The 15,750-nt window shown below is 38.4% G+C and overlaps 1 long non-coding RNA gene across 6 annotated transcripts; it reads right to left on the bottom strand.

Moving 5' to 3' along the window:
* Positions 1–6,902: 6,902 nt before the first annotated feature.
* Positions 6,903–10,170, bottom strand: LOC109205888. 6 transcript variants are annotated; one of them, XR_002064747.1, is made up of 6 exons: positions 9,771–10,170; positions 8,448–9,689; positions 7,945–8,228; positions 7,594–7,729; positions 7,398–7,449; positions 6,903–7,176 (listed from the first exon to the last, which is right to left on the bottom strand). It is a non-coding gene; the product is annotated as an uncharacterized LOC109205888 (long non-coding RNA). The 6 variants fall into 6 exon arrangements; XR_002064748.1 differs by having other exon boundaries at positions 9,784–10,170; XR_002064744.1 differs by having other exon boundaries at positions 6,903–7,193; positions 8,448–10,170.
* Between the last annotated feature and the right edge of the window lie 5,580 nt (positions 10,171–15,750).

Genomic DNA, 15,750 nt, shown 5'->3' with positions numbered 1-15,750 from the left:
CGAGCGCGTAGCCGGAAAGCCTATATGTGAAATTCTGTGAAAAATGATAAATATTGACTAAAAAAAGAATTAATTTGACTTCGGTCAACGTTTTGGGTAAACGGACCCGGACCCGTAATTTGATGGTCCCGGAGGGTCTGTGGGAAAATGTGGGACTTGGGCGTATGCTCGGAATCGAATTCCGAGGTCCCAAGCCCGAGAAATGAATTTTTAAAGAAAATTGTTTTCCGAAATTGTTTAAAGGATTTGGAAATGAATTTTGATTAGAACATGTTGGTATCGGGCCCGTATTTTGGTTCCGGCGCCCGGTACAGGTCTTATATATGATTTAAGATAATTCTGTGAAGTTTGGTGAGAAACAAAATCCGTTTGACGTGATTCGGACCTTAAATGCAAATTTGATGTTTAAAGAAGTTTTGGGAAATTTCATTGATCTTGAGGTTTAATTCGATGTTCATGATGTTATTTTGGTGATTTGAGTGCACGGATAAGTCCGTAGGATGTTTTTGAGGTTGTGTGTATATTTGGTTTGGAGCCCCGAGGGCTCGGGTGAGTTTTGGATAGGCCACGGGGTGCATTTTGAACTTAGAAAATTGCAGGATTTTAGCTGGTATGAACAGGCCTACAGGCTTCGCATTTGCGAAGCCTGCGAGTTCGCAAATGCGAAGGCAGACTCGCAAATGCAAAACAGCCCAGGCCTGCCCTTTCCTCTCAAATGCAAGATATTCATTCGCAAATGCGAAACACCCTAATTTGACCTGTTATCGCAAATGCGATGGTGTGATCGCAATTTCGACCTCGCAAATGCGAGGGTCCCTTCGCAAATGCGAAGTCCTCTTTTAATGTCTGAGGCCGCAAATGCGACCTATGTGTCGCAAATGCAAAGTCGCAAATGCGACATTTTTTTTCGCAAATGCGATGGTCCGGATTTCCTGAAGGGTTCGCAATTGCGAACCCCTGTTCGCAATTCCCACATCTGAGACCTGCAACTTTTATACTTAGATGATTTCAAACCCATTTTTCATATTCTCTCAAACTTAAACACACTTAGGCAATTTTTCAAGGATTTCTTATCCTCCAAATCAATTGTAAGTCATTTTTAACGAACTTTCTTCAATTCTTAACATCTTTTAACTTGATTTCAACTTCAAATCAATGATTTTCATGGGGAAAATTGGGTGTTTTGGGTAGAACCTAGGTTTTTCAAAAATTGGCGATTTGGACCTCGATTTGAGGTCCGATTTCAAAACAAATTATATATTTGAGTTCGTGGGGGAATGGGTGATCGGGTTTTGGTTCGAACCTCGGATTTTGACCATGTGGGCCTGGGGGCAATTTTTGACTTTTTGGGTAAAACTTTGAAAAACTCATTTTCATGCATTAGAGGATGATTCATTTAGCGTTTATTGATGTAATTAAGTAACTTGTGACTAGATACGAGCGAATTGGTGGTGGAATAGAGGGGTAAAGCTATAATTGAAGCGTGAGTTTTATTCGTGGCATCGAGGTAAGTGTTTGGTCTAACCTTAGCTTGAGGGATTAGGAGTTGTGTCTACTTGCTACGTGTTGATTGGGGAGTACGACGTATAGGCATGGTGACGAGTATCTGTACATTGGTGTCAAGCATGCCCGTGAGTCTTGTGTTATAATTTGTTATGACTCCGTTGTGGTTTATTATGCCTCACATGTTATTATCATCATTGTTCCCTTGCCGGGATGTTTGTTTGATATTATTGTTCCCTTGTCGGGATATTGTTGAGATATCATTGTTCCCTTGCCGGGATGTTTGTTTGATATTATTGTTCCCTTGTCGGGATATTGTTGAGGTATCATTGTTCCCTTGCCGAGATGTTTGTTTGATATTAATGTTTCCTTACCGGGAAGTTATTATGTTGTTCTTGTTCCCTTGCCGGGATTCCTTGTGATTATTGTTGGTTATAAATGGGAGCCGGTGGTACGCCTACCACAAGATATAATGAAATGGGAGCGGGTGGTACGCCTACCACAAGATATAATAAAATGGGAGCGGGTGGTACGCCTACCACAAGATATAATGAAATGGGAGCGGGTGGTACGCCTACCACAAGATATAATAAATGGGAGCGGGTGGTACGCCTACCACAAGATATAATGAAATGGGAGCGGGTGGTACGCCTACCACAAGATATGAGAAATGGGAGCGGGTGGTACGCCTACCACAAGATATAATAAAATGGGAGCGGGTGGTACGCCTACCACAAGATATAATGAAATGGGAGTGGGTGGTACGCCTACCGCAAGATATGAGAAATGGGATCGGGTTGCACGCCTGCAACAAGATGTGAAAAGTAAGTGAAATCTGCCTTTGTTTTTCTTTATTCTTGTTAGTGGTTGGATTTTTGATTCCTTTATATTCTATTTATATTCTGTTTTTACCTGTTTTCCCCGAAGCATGTTCCCCCCTCCCATCTTTACTTGTTTATTTCTGTATTTCTTTTTCGCTATATATATTTGAACTGCACAGGTTTATTTGGTAGTCTGGTCCTAGCCTCGTCACTACTTCGCCGAGGTTAGGCTAGGCACTTACCAGCACATGGGGTCGGTTGTGCTGATACTACACTCTGCACTCTTTTGTGCAGACCTCAGCGTTGTGGACTTCGTACCGCAGTGAGATTGCTGATTCATGATCGTCAGGCGACCCGAGGTAGTCCTGCGGGCCTTGGCGTCTCCCTCTATCTTCTATCCCTGTTTCTTTCATGCATTTCTAGAAACAGTGTTGTATTCGTTTCATTCAGACCCTTTATTTGTAGTATACTTAGACCGTCTGTGAAACTGTGATACCAGTTCTGGGTAGTCGAGACTCAAATAGTTGTATTAGATATTCATGTTCAGATAGCTTATTGTTTCCTTCTTCCGCTTATGTTAAATTTCGCTGTTTAAATGTTATTATTCCGAAATTGTTAATGAATATAAAATGGGTAAAAAGGTAAATTGTGCAATTAATTGGCTTGCCTAGCTCGTATTAGTAGGCGCCATCACGACTCCCGAGGGTGGGAATCCAGGGTCGTGACAAACGAGAAGCAGTCATGTGAGGCCATGACTATTTTTCATTAGGTCATTTTTTATGGTACCGCAAAACTTTAGGCGATTCAGATCCGTTAGCCCGGATTCTTACAGATAGCATAAACTTATAGCACACGAAAATTTGCAAGTCGGCCCGAATTCCAAATTTGCCCTAAAATGCCAAAAAATGAGGAACAGTCATGCCAAAGCCACGACTATTGTTCATTAGTTTATTTTTTATGGTACCGTAAAATTTTAGGCAATTCGGATCCGGTAGCCCGAATTCATGCAGATGGCGTGAACTATAGCATACGAAAATTTAAAAATTAGCACGAATTTCATCGTTTGGCCTTAAAATGCCAAAAAATGAGGAATGATCTTGCCGAAGCCATGCCTATTGTTCATTAGTTCATTTTTATGGACCTGTAAAATTTTAGGCAATTCGGATCCGATAGCCCGAGTTCATGCAGAATGCGTGTATTATTGCACATGAAATTTTGAAATTCGGCCAGAATTTTAGTTTTTTTGCCCTAAATATAAAAAATGAGGAACGGTCTTGTCGAAGCCATGATTGTTGTTCATTAGGTCAATTTTGGTGGCCCCGCTTAATTTTAGACGATTCAATTTTCTGGTCATAAAATGCCGAAAAAAGAGGAACGATCATGCTGAAGCCATAACTATTGTTCAATAGGTTATTTATTATGGCCCCCAAAAATATTAGGAGATTCGGATTCGGTAGCCCGGATTCATGGAGATGGCGTAGACTATAGCACATGAAAATTTGGAAATTGACCAGGATTCTATTTTTTTGGCCTAAAATGCCAAAAAATGAGGAACGGTTATGCTGAAGATATGACTATTGTTCATTACGTCATATTTTATGCCCGGATTCATGCTGATGGCATGTACTGGAATTCCGCCCGCTTCTAAGATTTTTGTGGGCTATAGTTCACGCCTCCTACATGGGCCCGGGCAACCAGACCCGAATCATCTAAAATTTTGCCGGCCCATAAAAAATGACCTAAGGAACAATAGTCACAACCTTTCCATGATCGTTACTCGCTTTTTGGTGTTTTAGGGCCATAAAACTGAAATTCTGCTCGACCCAGCTTTACGTATGCCATAGCCCACACCTCCTGCATGGGCTAGAGCGATTGAACCCGGATCGCCTAATATTTTTTCGGCTTATCAAAAATGACCTAAGGAACAATAGTCACCGCCTCGCCATGACCATTACTCTTTTCTTGGCGTTTTAGGGCCATAAAATTGAGATTTTGCCTGATTCCCAAATTTTCATGGTCTATAGTCCACGCCTCCTGCATAGGCCCGGGCGACCGTATCCGGATCACCAAAAGTTTTTTCGGCCTATCAAAGACGACCTTAGGAACAATAGTAACCGCCTCGCCATGACCGTTACTCGTGTTTTGGCGTTTTAGGGTCATAAAACTGAAATTTCGTTCGATTCCCAAATTTTCTTCTGCTATTGCCCACGCCTCCTGTTTGTGCCTAGGCGTCTCGACACGGATAGCCTAAAATTTTGTCGGCCTATCAAATACGACCTAAGTATTATTATTCACCACATCTTCTGGATCGTTACTCGTTTTTTGGTGTTTAGGGTTGTAAAATTGGAATTTTGCCTGATTCTTAGATTTTCGTGTGCTATAGCCCACGCCTCTTGCATGGATCGGGGCGACCGGACCCGGATCACCTAAAATTTTGCCGGCCTATCAAATATGACCTAAGGGATAATAGTCACTGCCTCGCCATGACCGTTACTCATTTTTTGGCGTTTTAGGGCCACAAAATTGGAATTCCGCCGGATTCTCATATTTTCGCGTGCTACAGCCAACGCCTCCTACATGGACTCGGGTAACCGGACCCGGATAGCCTTAAATTTTTACGGCCTATAAGAAATGACCTAAAGAATAATAGTCATCGTCTAGCGAGGCCGGTTACTCATTTTTTCTCGTTTTAGGGCCATAAAACTGAAATTACGCCCGATTCTCAGATTTTCGTGTGCTATAACCCACACCTCCTACATGGGCCTGGGCGACCGGTCCCGGATCACCTAAAACTTTGTCGACCCATCAAAAATGACCTAAGAAAAAATAGCCACCGCCAACCATGACCATTACTCGGTTTTAGCGTTTTAGGGCCATAAAACTGGAAATCCGCCCGATTCCCAAATTTTCGTGTGCTATAGCCCACGCCTCCTACATGGGCCCAGGCGCCCGGACCCGGATCGCCTAAAATTTTACTGTCCCATAAAAATGACCTGAGGAACAATAGTCACAGCCTTGCCACGACTGTTACTCGTTTTTGGCGTTTCAGGGCCATAAAACTGAAATTTTACGTGATTCCAAAATTTTTGTTAGCTATAGCCTACGCCTCTTGCACGGGCCCCGGCAACCGGACTCAGATAGCCTAAAATTTGTCGGCTCGACAAAAACAACCTAAGAATAATAGTCACCGCCTCGCCATTAGCGTTACTCGTTTTTGGGCGTTCTAGGGTTACAAAATTGAAATTCCGCCTGATTCTCAGATTTTCGTGTGCTAGCCCATGCTTTCTGCGTGGGCCCGGGCGAACAGACCGGGATCGCCTATAATTTTGCCAAACCATAAAAAATGACTGAAGGAACAATAGTCACCGCCTCGCCATGACCAATGCTCGTTTTTTGGTGTTTTAAGGCCATAAAACTGGAATTCTGCTTGATTCCCAGATTTTCGTGCGCTATAGCCCACGCCTCCTGCATGTACCCAGGCGCAGGACCCGGATAGCCTAAAATTTTTGTCGACCATCAAAAATGACCTAAGGAATAAAAGTCACCGTCTCGCCATAACCGTTACTCATTTATTTTATTTTTGCATTTTAGGGCCGTAAAATTGGAATTCGCCTCATTTTCAGATTTTCGTGTGCTCTAGCCCGTGCCTCCTGCACGGGAGCCCGAATCTGGATCAACTAAAATTTTTCCTGCCTATCAAAAATGATCTAAGGGAACAATAGTCACTGCCTCTACATGACTATTACTCGTTTTTTGGCGTTTTAGGGCTATAAAATTATTAGAATTCCCCTCGATTCCCAGATTTTCGTGTGCTATAGCCCAACGCCTCTTGCATGGGCCCGGGCGCCCTGACCTGGATAGTCAAAAATTTTGCTGGCCCATCAAAAATGACCTAAGAAAATATAGTCACTGTCTCGCCATGACCGTTAATCGTTGTTTGGCGTCTTAGGGCCATAAAATTGGAATTACGCTTCCTGCATGGGCCCAGGCAAACGAGTCTGGACCGCCTAAAATTTCGTTGGCCCTTAAAAATGACCTAAGGAGCGATAGTCATACTACAAGAAAGTGAGGATACGACGACATTTGTTAAATGTCATGTTAAGCTTCTTAAATGTCGCAAATTCGTTTATCGACATTTATTTTACATTTGCATCAAATATCGTAAATTTCAATGTCGTTTATTTTTCGACATTTAGGTAAATGTCGGTAAAAAATTTACGACATGTTGTTTATGACATTTAAGTAAATGTCGATAAGTTACGATATTTATTTTATGATATTTAGGTAAATGTCAGTAAGAAATTTACGACATTTACTTTTAACCTTTAAAAATGTTAGTAAGAAAATTTACGACATTTATGAAAATGTTGTATTCACATTTACATAAATGTCAAAAACGATTAGTGACTTTTTTCAAAACTTTTCAAAATGTTGTATAAAAAATTACAACATTTTGATTAATGTCGGTACCAAAAATTTTAAGATATTAATAATAATCCTCTATTTACTTTTATCATAACGTTTTATATTCAATTTGTACATCCACAAATGTCAACCTTCAACAAAATAAAATATATGTAAAACAAATGCCTTTTAATACTATAACTAAAAAATAAATTAGCAATCTAAAAAGTACTTTGTACAAATAGATGATGCCAAATCAAATGATTTGTTCTCTAAGTAAAACTCAAATCCAACTAAATCATAAAAGACAGTAATTTCAACATGTAACTACGTTATTATCACTTTCGAATGAATTCTCTTAACTTCTAGAATAAATCCTGCAACAAAGCTTTTTGAAACCACCTCTCCATTAGTCAAGGTTCATTGCCAGTAATTCTCCTTCAAAATGCTGCACAAAAAATCATACTGAAAAACAATTATAACTATATAATAAAAGGAATTCTTTCCTCTTCGATTATAACAAATTGGGATACGAAAAAACAACAGAATGGGATTCTAAAAAACAAACATACTATATAATGGATATAATAGCAGCAGCTGAAAAGAGGAAAGAAAGAAAATAAGGCAAAAGAAAAGAGACAAAAAGTATCTTGAATTTTTCAAACTTACCCATTTTTTTTATGCGTACTTCACTAAATCCAGTCTTCTTGATTGTATTAACCTGAGAAGAAATATTATATTGGTTACTTTGATAGTTTACAAAAGTGAAATAGAATACAAGATATAAAATAAGATAAAACCTCATAATAATTTTTATTTTATGAAAGATACTTTATCAAGTATAGCTAAGGTAGCTTCAGACAACCTTTCCTCCATCTAAGTTTTTACAGCAGAGGTAGCTTTTTGAACTTCTACCTCAACCCTTTTATCAAAATCCCTTTGCTCAGCCTGAGATTGTTTACATACAGAGCCATAAACAAAACTTGGAGCTGCTCCTTTTCCTAGAATTCGAATAATCCAATGAGTGTCCGGTCCCATAACTTGTGCATACACATTATTGGGAGCACTTCCAGAGACATTTAACTCAAGGATACACCTTAGCAAGTAAATTCATTTCTTTCTCTTTTTTTTTTTGAAAAGAACAGTAAAATAATGAAAAGTTATAATTTGTAATGGAATGAAAGTACCTTTATATATATAAAGAATAAGAATTTACCATTACTTCACCAGCTATCTCATTTATTGGTTGTTCATTCTTTCTCATATGTGTTCTTGTGAATACTTCAATACGACTTGGTTTTACACCATCCTTCTTTGTCATCTGGTTAAATAGGAAAAAGGTGTATAAAAAATATTCAAGAAAATAATATTGATATATAAATTACAGAAAGCAGATGGCAAATATGGCATGCGTATCTATAATTTGGAAATGACTTTTCTTCCTGATGTGTGTGGCAAAGTCAGATTCGTTTGGCTTTATTTGTTCCTCTTGCTCTTTTCCTAGAAAATTAAGACACAATTTTATATATTAGTGTCAATTCCCTACCAAACATCAAATCAAAAACCAATTTTAAAAAGAAAAAAGAAAAAGAAAAAGTGTGAATAATGACTGAGGAAAAGTATAAAAAAGTACAAAGGAAAAAGTATGATCAGCCTAAGGAATGAGCTAATAGCATGTGTTAGGGCAACAAAAAAAGATACTTGCTGCTCCAAGAATACCTTTGCTTCATTAGAGCTCCGATAATGAACTAATGCACGCCATTGATCCTTTTCTACCCTGTCTGGATGTTTAGCTAAGAGCTTATTATCGTTGCCGTATGGCTTATGGCCGGTTCTTTTTCCCTCGTCCTTCCTTTCTTTCCATTTATAGTCCCAACTGATATCATCAAAATATATCTCATATCCTCAGTTGCACCAATATTTTCCTGTAAACATAAACATATAACACACACACACACACACACACACATATATATAAAAGCATAAAAGCAATAAGCATCTTAGTATGTAATTTTTTTTCTTTTTTTATGCACCTTAATATGAGCCCATATCAGGCACAAGCCTCCAATCTTTATGACTTAATGGAGCTAAAATGCGATTTCGTGCTACGATTAAGCAAAATCAAACTATAGAACACCAAAATTAACATCTTGAGTGAATAAAACTTCCAAAGAACTAGTATCAAAGTGATATTTGATTGAACAAAATTTAGGACTCTTTTATATTGAACCATTAACTGAGATCATGTTAATCTAATCATTTTCAAACAGCACCATTCTTTCTATACAGTAGTTGAAGTAGAAACATAATTTGCAAGCAAACTTAAGGAGCATAAATAATTAGGAAAGAACAAACCTAGTGAGAACTTTCAGAACACAACAATTTCATATTTGAAATATGGCAAAGACAAAACAAATTAAAGATCTACCCAAAAAAACTTTCTTTCATCCGTCGATTAGTCAACTATGTCTCAGAGACTCAGACCCTGACAAGTTAAAGTTGCCTATAAAAATTTATGTTCCTTGTATTCTGTTTAACAAAATCCAAACAATTACGAAAAAGAAAGAAAATTGTTAGCTAAAACTGATATGTGTATCACTGTAATGGTGCAAACATGGGTGCAATCAAGTAGTTTCCAATTTATTCTAAGTTCGCTACCTCACACCAATGATCAATAATTAATTCTATGAACAGCAACAAATTAAGTTACTCGCTAGTAGAAAAAGATCAAATGAACAGTTTCACTTTCACTTTTTCAATTTCATATTTCAATTGATCAAATTGTTTTCACTTTCACTTTTTCGATATCATACTTCAATTGATCAAACAGAAATTAAAACGAGGCTCCGAGACTATTATAAGGGGTAGGAGCGTAGGACCATTTAAGAAGACCCATTTGTTAACTTCCATCCGATCTGATTGAAGTTAGCGAGGAGGCTCCGAGAACATTGTTTTTGTTACCTGCAAAAACTCGAATCTCACATGCACAAATTCTTTTAAAAACAACATCTGAACAACCCAAAAAATAAACAAAACTATTACCTAAACTGGGTACCTGTAAATATTCGAACTTGCACTATCTTGTGGAGAATTAGCGGCCTGAAGAAAACAGATAAAACCCTTCAAAAGCCTCAGCCCCAAAATCTTCTCCTTCTCAAAGTAACTGCGATAGCATAGTGGAAGGCAAAAATTAGGTCTTTTGAAGAATTATAACTAATAAAGGAAACTCTATTGTTTAGAATTTGGAGGAGGGAAGCCGAAATTCTTGCCGCCAAAATCTTTTCCCTCTAAATCTATACAATCCATACAACTTTTTTTAGAACACTAATTTGTAGTGGGGCAATATATTCAGAGACAAAGATGAAATTTGACTAAAATTGGATTGAACCGATTTGAAAGTGCTTCTAACAAAGGAGCCCTAGGAATGGCTAATCTTTGGACCTTTAGTTGGAAATTGTGGTTAATTATAAATATAGGTTTCCTCGGTCCTACATATAGGTTAATTTTATATTTTTATCTTTAAATTCAACATCTAATAAGTAGTAGCAATAACATTTTTTATGGAACATTGAAATTTTAGTCATATTTTTTTAAATCGGCAACATTATTTTAGAAGGATTAACATTTTACTTAATAGGGGAATCTTTAAATTATAAAAATAACATAATAAATAATATAGAAAGTACATTAAAAAATTAAAAAAGATTACAGAAACTCACAGAAAAATAAAATATTTAGAATATTTTTATAAGTATCAATAATACAATAGTATTAAATTTATTATGAGATACAGATCAACTATAATGTTTGAACTTTCAAATATTTAAAATATTAAATTTTTTGAAAAAGTATTAACAAAATACACATTAAATTACCTCTCAAAAAGTAAATAATCAATAAACTTTATAAGTACTATAATTTAAAATATTACTCCTTCATAATTAAGTACAATTATGGTAAAAGAATAAAAGTCTCATAATTTTGGGAGACATGAAGCTAAGAAATAAAGAGCAATAGCAAGTAAAGACATAAATTTCGACTATTCATTTTGAGAAGAAATATTCAAATGGTATTCACCTTCATGATGTTCTCACTCAAATAGTAAATATGCAATACTATGACTCGATATTTTAGTTAATCTCAATTTTCATATTATATATATGAATAGAATTTTTATCATTCATTTGTTAAATTATTTTGAGGATCAATTACTAATTAGAAAATTTAACATATGATTTACTTATTAACTCCCGACGCTGAGAATAGGCGTGTTAAGGATGCACAATTAGACATTTGGGGTGTAAGGCCTCACAAAACTAAGCCTCACACATGAGCCGTCGCAGCAAGTGCCTCGTCCAAGAGTGAGTCTTGGACGAGTCCCAGAAAGACTTTTAAGACATTAATCGACAATCACATAACTCGTCTATCCGGAAGATAAATATCACAATATAAAATATAATAATATAAATAATGATGTTTTGATTATAGACAAAGAATTATTTAACAATTAATAAATACAAAAAAAAAATCAACATTAGATGTACATGTTCGTAAAGACCGACTGATAATATGACATTTAAAGTAAAACTCATTTTTCTTTTTGACATTTGTATCAAATGTCATAACTTTTACGATATTTTGTTCAAAACATCGTGTTTTTACTATATTTTGTATCAAATATCATTATTTGTTTTTTGTATTTGTATCAATTGTCGTTGTTTTATTGACATCTTATATCAAATGTTATTTCTTTACAACATTTAGTCTCAAATGTTGTAGTTTTTACGATATTTCTTCATGAATGTTGTTGTTTTTACGATATTTTGTATCAAATATCATTTTTTTACAACATTTAATATCAAATGTCATTATTTTTATGACATTTTGTATCAAATGTCGTAATTTTGACGATATTTTGTAACGACCCGACTGGTCGTTTTGAACAATTGCATCCGGTTCGGCAGTTTGAGTTCAAGAGCAGCTTCACATTATGTATATCGACTTGTGTGCAGGGTTGGATTCAGTTTTCGGATGAATCGGAGTCGAATTCGAAAGAAGGAATATAGTCCTGGAAGCTTAAGCGGAGAGAAATTGACCAGAATTTTGACTTTTGCGTAAACGGCTATGGAATGAGTTTTGGATGATGTCAGTAGCCTCGTATGGTGATTTTGGACTTGGGCGTGTGTTCGGATTTGGGTTTGGAGGCCCCTAGGGTAATTTGAGGTATTTTGGTGAAAGTTGAAAAAGTTGAAGTTTGGAAAATGGAGAGGTTTGACCCATAGTTGACTTTTATGTTATCAAGGTCGGAATGCGATTCTGAAAGTTGTAACAGCTTCGTTATGTTATTTGGGACTTGCCTGCAAAATTTGGTGTCGTTTGGAGTTGATTTGATATGGTTCGGATGCTTGGTTGCAATTCTAGAGGTTCTTGAATTTCATAGTAATTTTCGTGCGTTTGGGCATCTAATTCGTGGTCTAAGCGATGTTTGAAGTGATTTGAAAGTGGGGCTAAGTTCGTATGATGTTATGGGATGTGTTGGTACATTTGGTTGAGGTTCCGGGGGCCTCGGATGAGTTTTGGGGTGAATTTTGAGCAAGTCCGGGAATTTCGGTACTCTGAGATGGTTCTGGCACTTTTGGGAGTGCGGACCACACCAAATTTATGCGGACCGCAGAGGAGAGTGCGGACCGCACTAAAATTTCGCGGACCTCAGTGCGGATCTGTCACGACCCGGAATTTTCCACCCTCGGGAGTCGTAATGGTGCCTACTCGTAGAAGCTAGGCAAGCCACACATTCAGAAATCCTTAAACACTTTTGTTTTAAATCCTCTTACCAATTATATTAACAAGAAGTAAACAGTTAAATAACAGCGGAATATGAAATTTAGCAGAAGTCTTAAGTAAATGTAAAACCAAAATATCCCGAAACCAACACATGCCTCTAACCAGAACCCGGTGTCACATCATCCACGGACTACTAAGAGTACTAAATACAACCGTTTGAAGGAAATATAACACTGTTTGTCTCGAATACATGAGATAACAGAACAAAATATAAGATAGAGGAGACGCCAGGCCTGCGGACGCCTGCAAGGCTTCCTCGGTGTCTCGGTGGACTGAAGGCTGGCTCCCGAGCTACTGCTGCGCACCAAATGCTGCTCCGGGATCTGCACACAGTGCAGAGTGTAGTATCAGCACAACCGACCCCATGTGCTGGTAAGTGTCTGGCCTAACCCCGGCGAGGTAGTGACGAGGCTAGAACCAGACTCCAGATAAACCTGTGCAGTTATATAATATACGGCGGAAAAATAAACAGGTAATAAGCAGTTTAAAAGGGAGGGGGTACATGCTCGGAGGAAACAGTATCAACCTAGCAGAAACCAAATAGATATATGAAAGAACAGTACAGTATCTACAACAATACAATAACACTGCTGTTGTGGCGCGCAACCTGATCCCTTATCATTCAACACTGTCGCGGCGTGCAACCCGACCCATATATATAGCTGTTGCGGCGTGCAACCCGATCCAATATAATAATTATTGCGGCGTACAACCCGATCCAGTATAATAGCTGTTGCGGCGTGCAACCCGATCCAATATAATATTTGTTGCGGCGTGCGACCCGATCCACATATATATATATATATATATATATATATGAGAATGTTGCGGCGTGCAACCCGTTCCAAATATACAGCTTACAATGATCATAACAACAGTCCCGGCAAGGGATTAACCATAAATTATACTATCCCGGCAAGGGAACTCAACAGTACAAGTACATACGTCCCGGCAAGGGAGAATTAGCTATAACCAATCTCAACTACTCCTAATCATTCAGTTATCATCATTTCTAAATCATAAGTAACTTCCCCGGAAATAAACTAAGTCTTTGCTCAATACCACAGATTTACTCACTATCGCAACCATAGTATCATTCAAAAATACAACAAGTATCAATTTAAGATTCACGGTCATGCTCGACACCAACGTATAGATACTCGTCACCATGCCTATACGCCGTACTCAACAAGAAACAAGTAGCAAATATGACTCAACTCCTAATCCCTCAAGCTAAGGTTAGACCGAACACTTACCTCAAACTTCCACGGCCAACTCAATCCTCAAAAGCCGCCTTTCCTTTCGAATTTGGCTCCAACACAATCGTATCTATGCATAATCGATTTAATAACATCAATAAATGCTAAACAATTCAATTCCAAAGGCTAATTATAGCTTTCTAGGCATTGTTCCCAAAAACCCAAAAACCGACCCCGGGCCCGCTTGGTCAAAACACGAGGTTCGGACCAAAATCAAATCACCCATTCACCCACGAGCCCAAATATATAATTATTTTCAGAATTCGATCCCAAAACGAGGTCTAAATCGTAATTAATCAAAAAGCCCTAATTCTACCCAAATCCCTAATTTCCTACCTTTAATCACATGTTTTAGGCCTAGAAATCTAATAGATGTTGATGAAAATGGAAGAAAGCAAGTTAAAGATTACTTACCCAAGAAGTTATGGTGAAGAAGTGCTTCATAAATCGCCTAAGAGTTTTGGAGAAGAAGGGGTTTATGAATTTTTATAAAAATCCCGTAATGGGTTCTGTTTTGAGACTTTAAAATAACTGGGCAAAAGTGTTCCTCGGGTTCGCGACATGCCCTTCGCATTCGCGATGGGTTAGGCCTGCTTGGCCTTCGCGTTCGCGGAATGTGGCTCGCGTTCGCGGAGCTTGGCTCCTCAAGCCTACTCGTTCGCGGACCATTGGTCGCGTTCGCGATGAATAAGCTGGTGACCCCTCCCCTCAACCTTACGCGTTCGCGAGAGGAGGGACGCGTTCGCAAAGGGTCTCCCCCCTCAACTTTGCGTTCGCGTCTCAACCTTCGCGTTCACGAAGAAGAATATGGGCACCTGGGATTTTTGCCTTACGCGTTCGCGATTGGGTGCACGCGAACGCGAAGGGTAAAATCCCTGGGCACTGACAGCAGAAATCTGCAATTTTTCTCAAGTTCAAAACTTCCCGAAACACATCCCAAACACACCCGAGCCCTCGGGGCTCCTAACCAAACACACGTACTAACTCAACAACATCATACAAACTTATCCGTGCGATCAAATCGCCAAAATAACCTCAATAACAACGAATTAAACCTCAAAATCAAAGGATTTTTCTCAAACTTCATCAACTATCAACTTTAGCAATTTAAGTCCGAATCACGTCAAATGATATCCGTTTTTATCAAATTTTACAGAAACATCTTAAATCGTATATAAGACCTGTACCGGGCACCGGAACTAAAATACGGGCCCGATACTAACATGTTCCAATCAAATTTCATTTCAAATTTCCTTAAAAAATTTCAAAAAACAATTTCCTTTAAAAATTTATTTCTCGGGCTTGGAACCTCGGAATTCGATTCCGGGCCCCATATTTTCCTACGGACCCTCCGGGACCGTCGGGTCACGGGTCCGGGTCCGGGTCCGTTTACCCAAAATGTTGATCGAAGTCAAATTTACTCATTTTATAATCAAAACTTAGCATTTTTCACAGATTTTCATATTTAAGCTTTCCGGCTACGCGCCCGGACTGCGCACACAAATCGAGGTAATGATAAATGAGGTTTTCAAGGCCTTGGAGACACAGAATTCAATTAAAAGCAGGTGATGACCCTTTGGGTCGTCACAGGACCGCATAATTTGGTGTGCGGCCGCACATCAAGATGTTCTGCAGGATCGCTGGTCCGACTTCGGAAGCTTATATCTTTTGATCTACAAGGAATTTTGAGATAATTCAAAAAGAAAAGTTGTAGCCCTTCGTGTCTAGTTTCCAGAAAGATAAACAAATCACAATTTGGACATATGTAGAGAAAGTTATGGCAAAATACTAAAGCATGTCGCCGCAGTCAACATTCTCCGCGGTCAGCAGTGATGGACCTGGACCGCGGTCAGCGGTGGTTTTTGTGCGGTCAGCAGTGATGGAAATCTGGGAGGTGCACTATAAATACGAGGTTTAGG

The sequence above is a fragment of the Nicotiana attenuata genome, unplaced genomic scaffold (assembly GCF_001879085.1).
Source record: "Nicotiana attenuata strain UT unplaced genomic scaffold, NIATTr2, whole genome shotgun sequence".
Classification (NCBI taxonomy): Eukaryota; Viridiplantae; Streptophyta; class Magnoliopsida; order Solanales; family Solanaceae; genus Nicotiana; species Nicotiana attenuata.
Note: the sequence above shows the minus strand (reverse complement) of the source record. Positions and strands in the feature narration are given on the sequence as shown.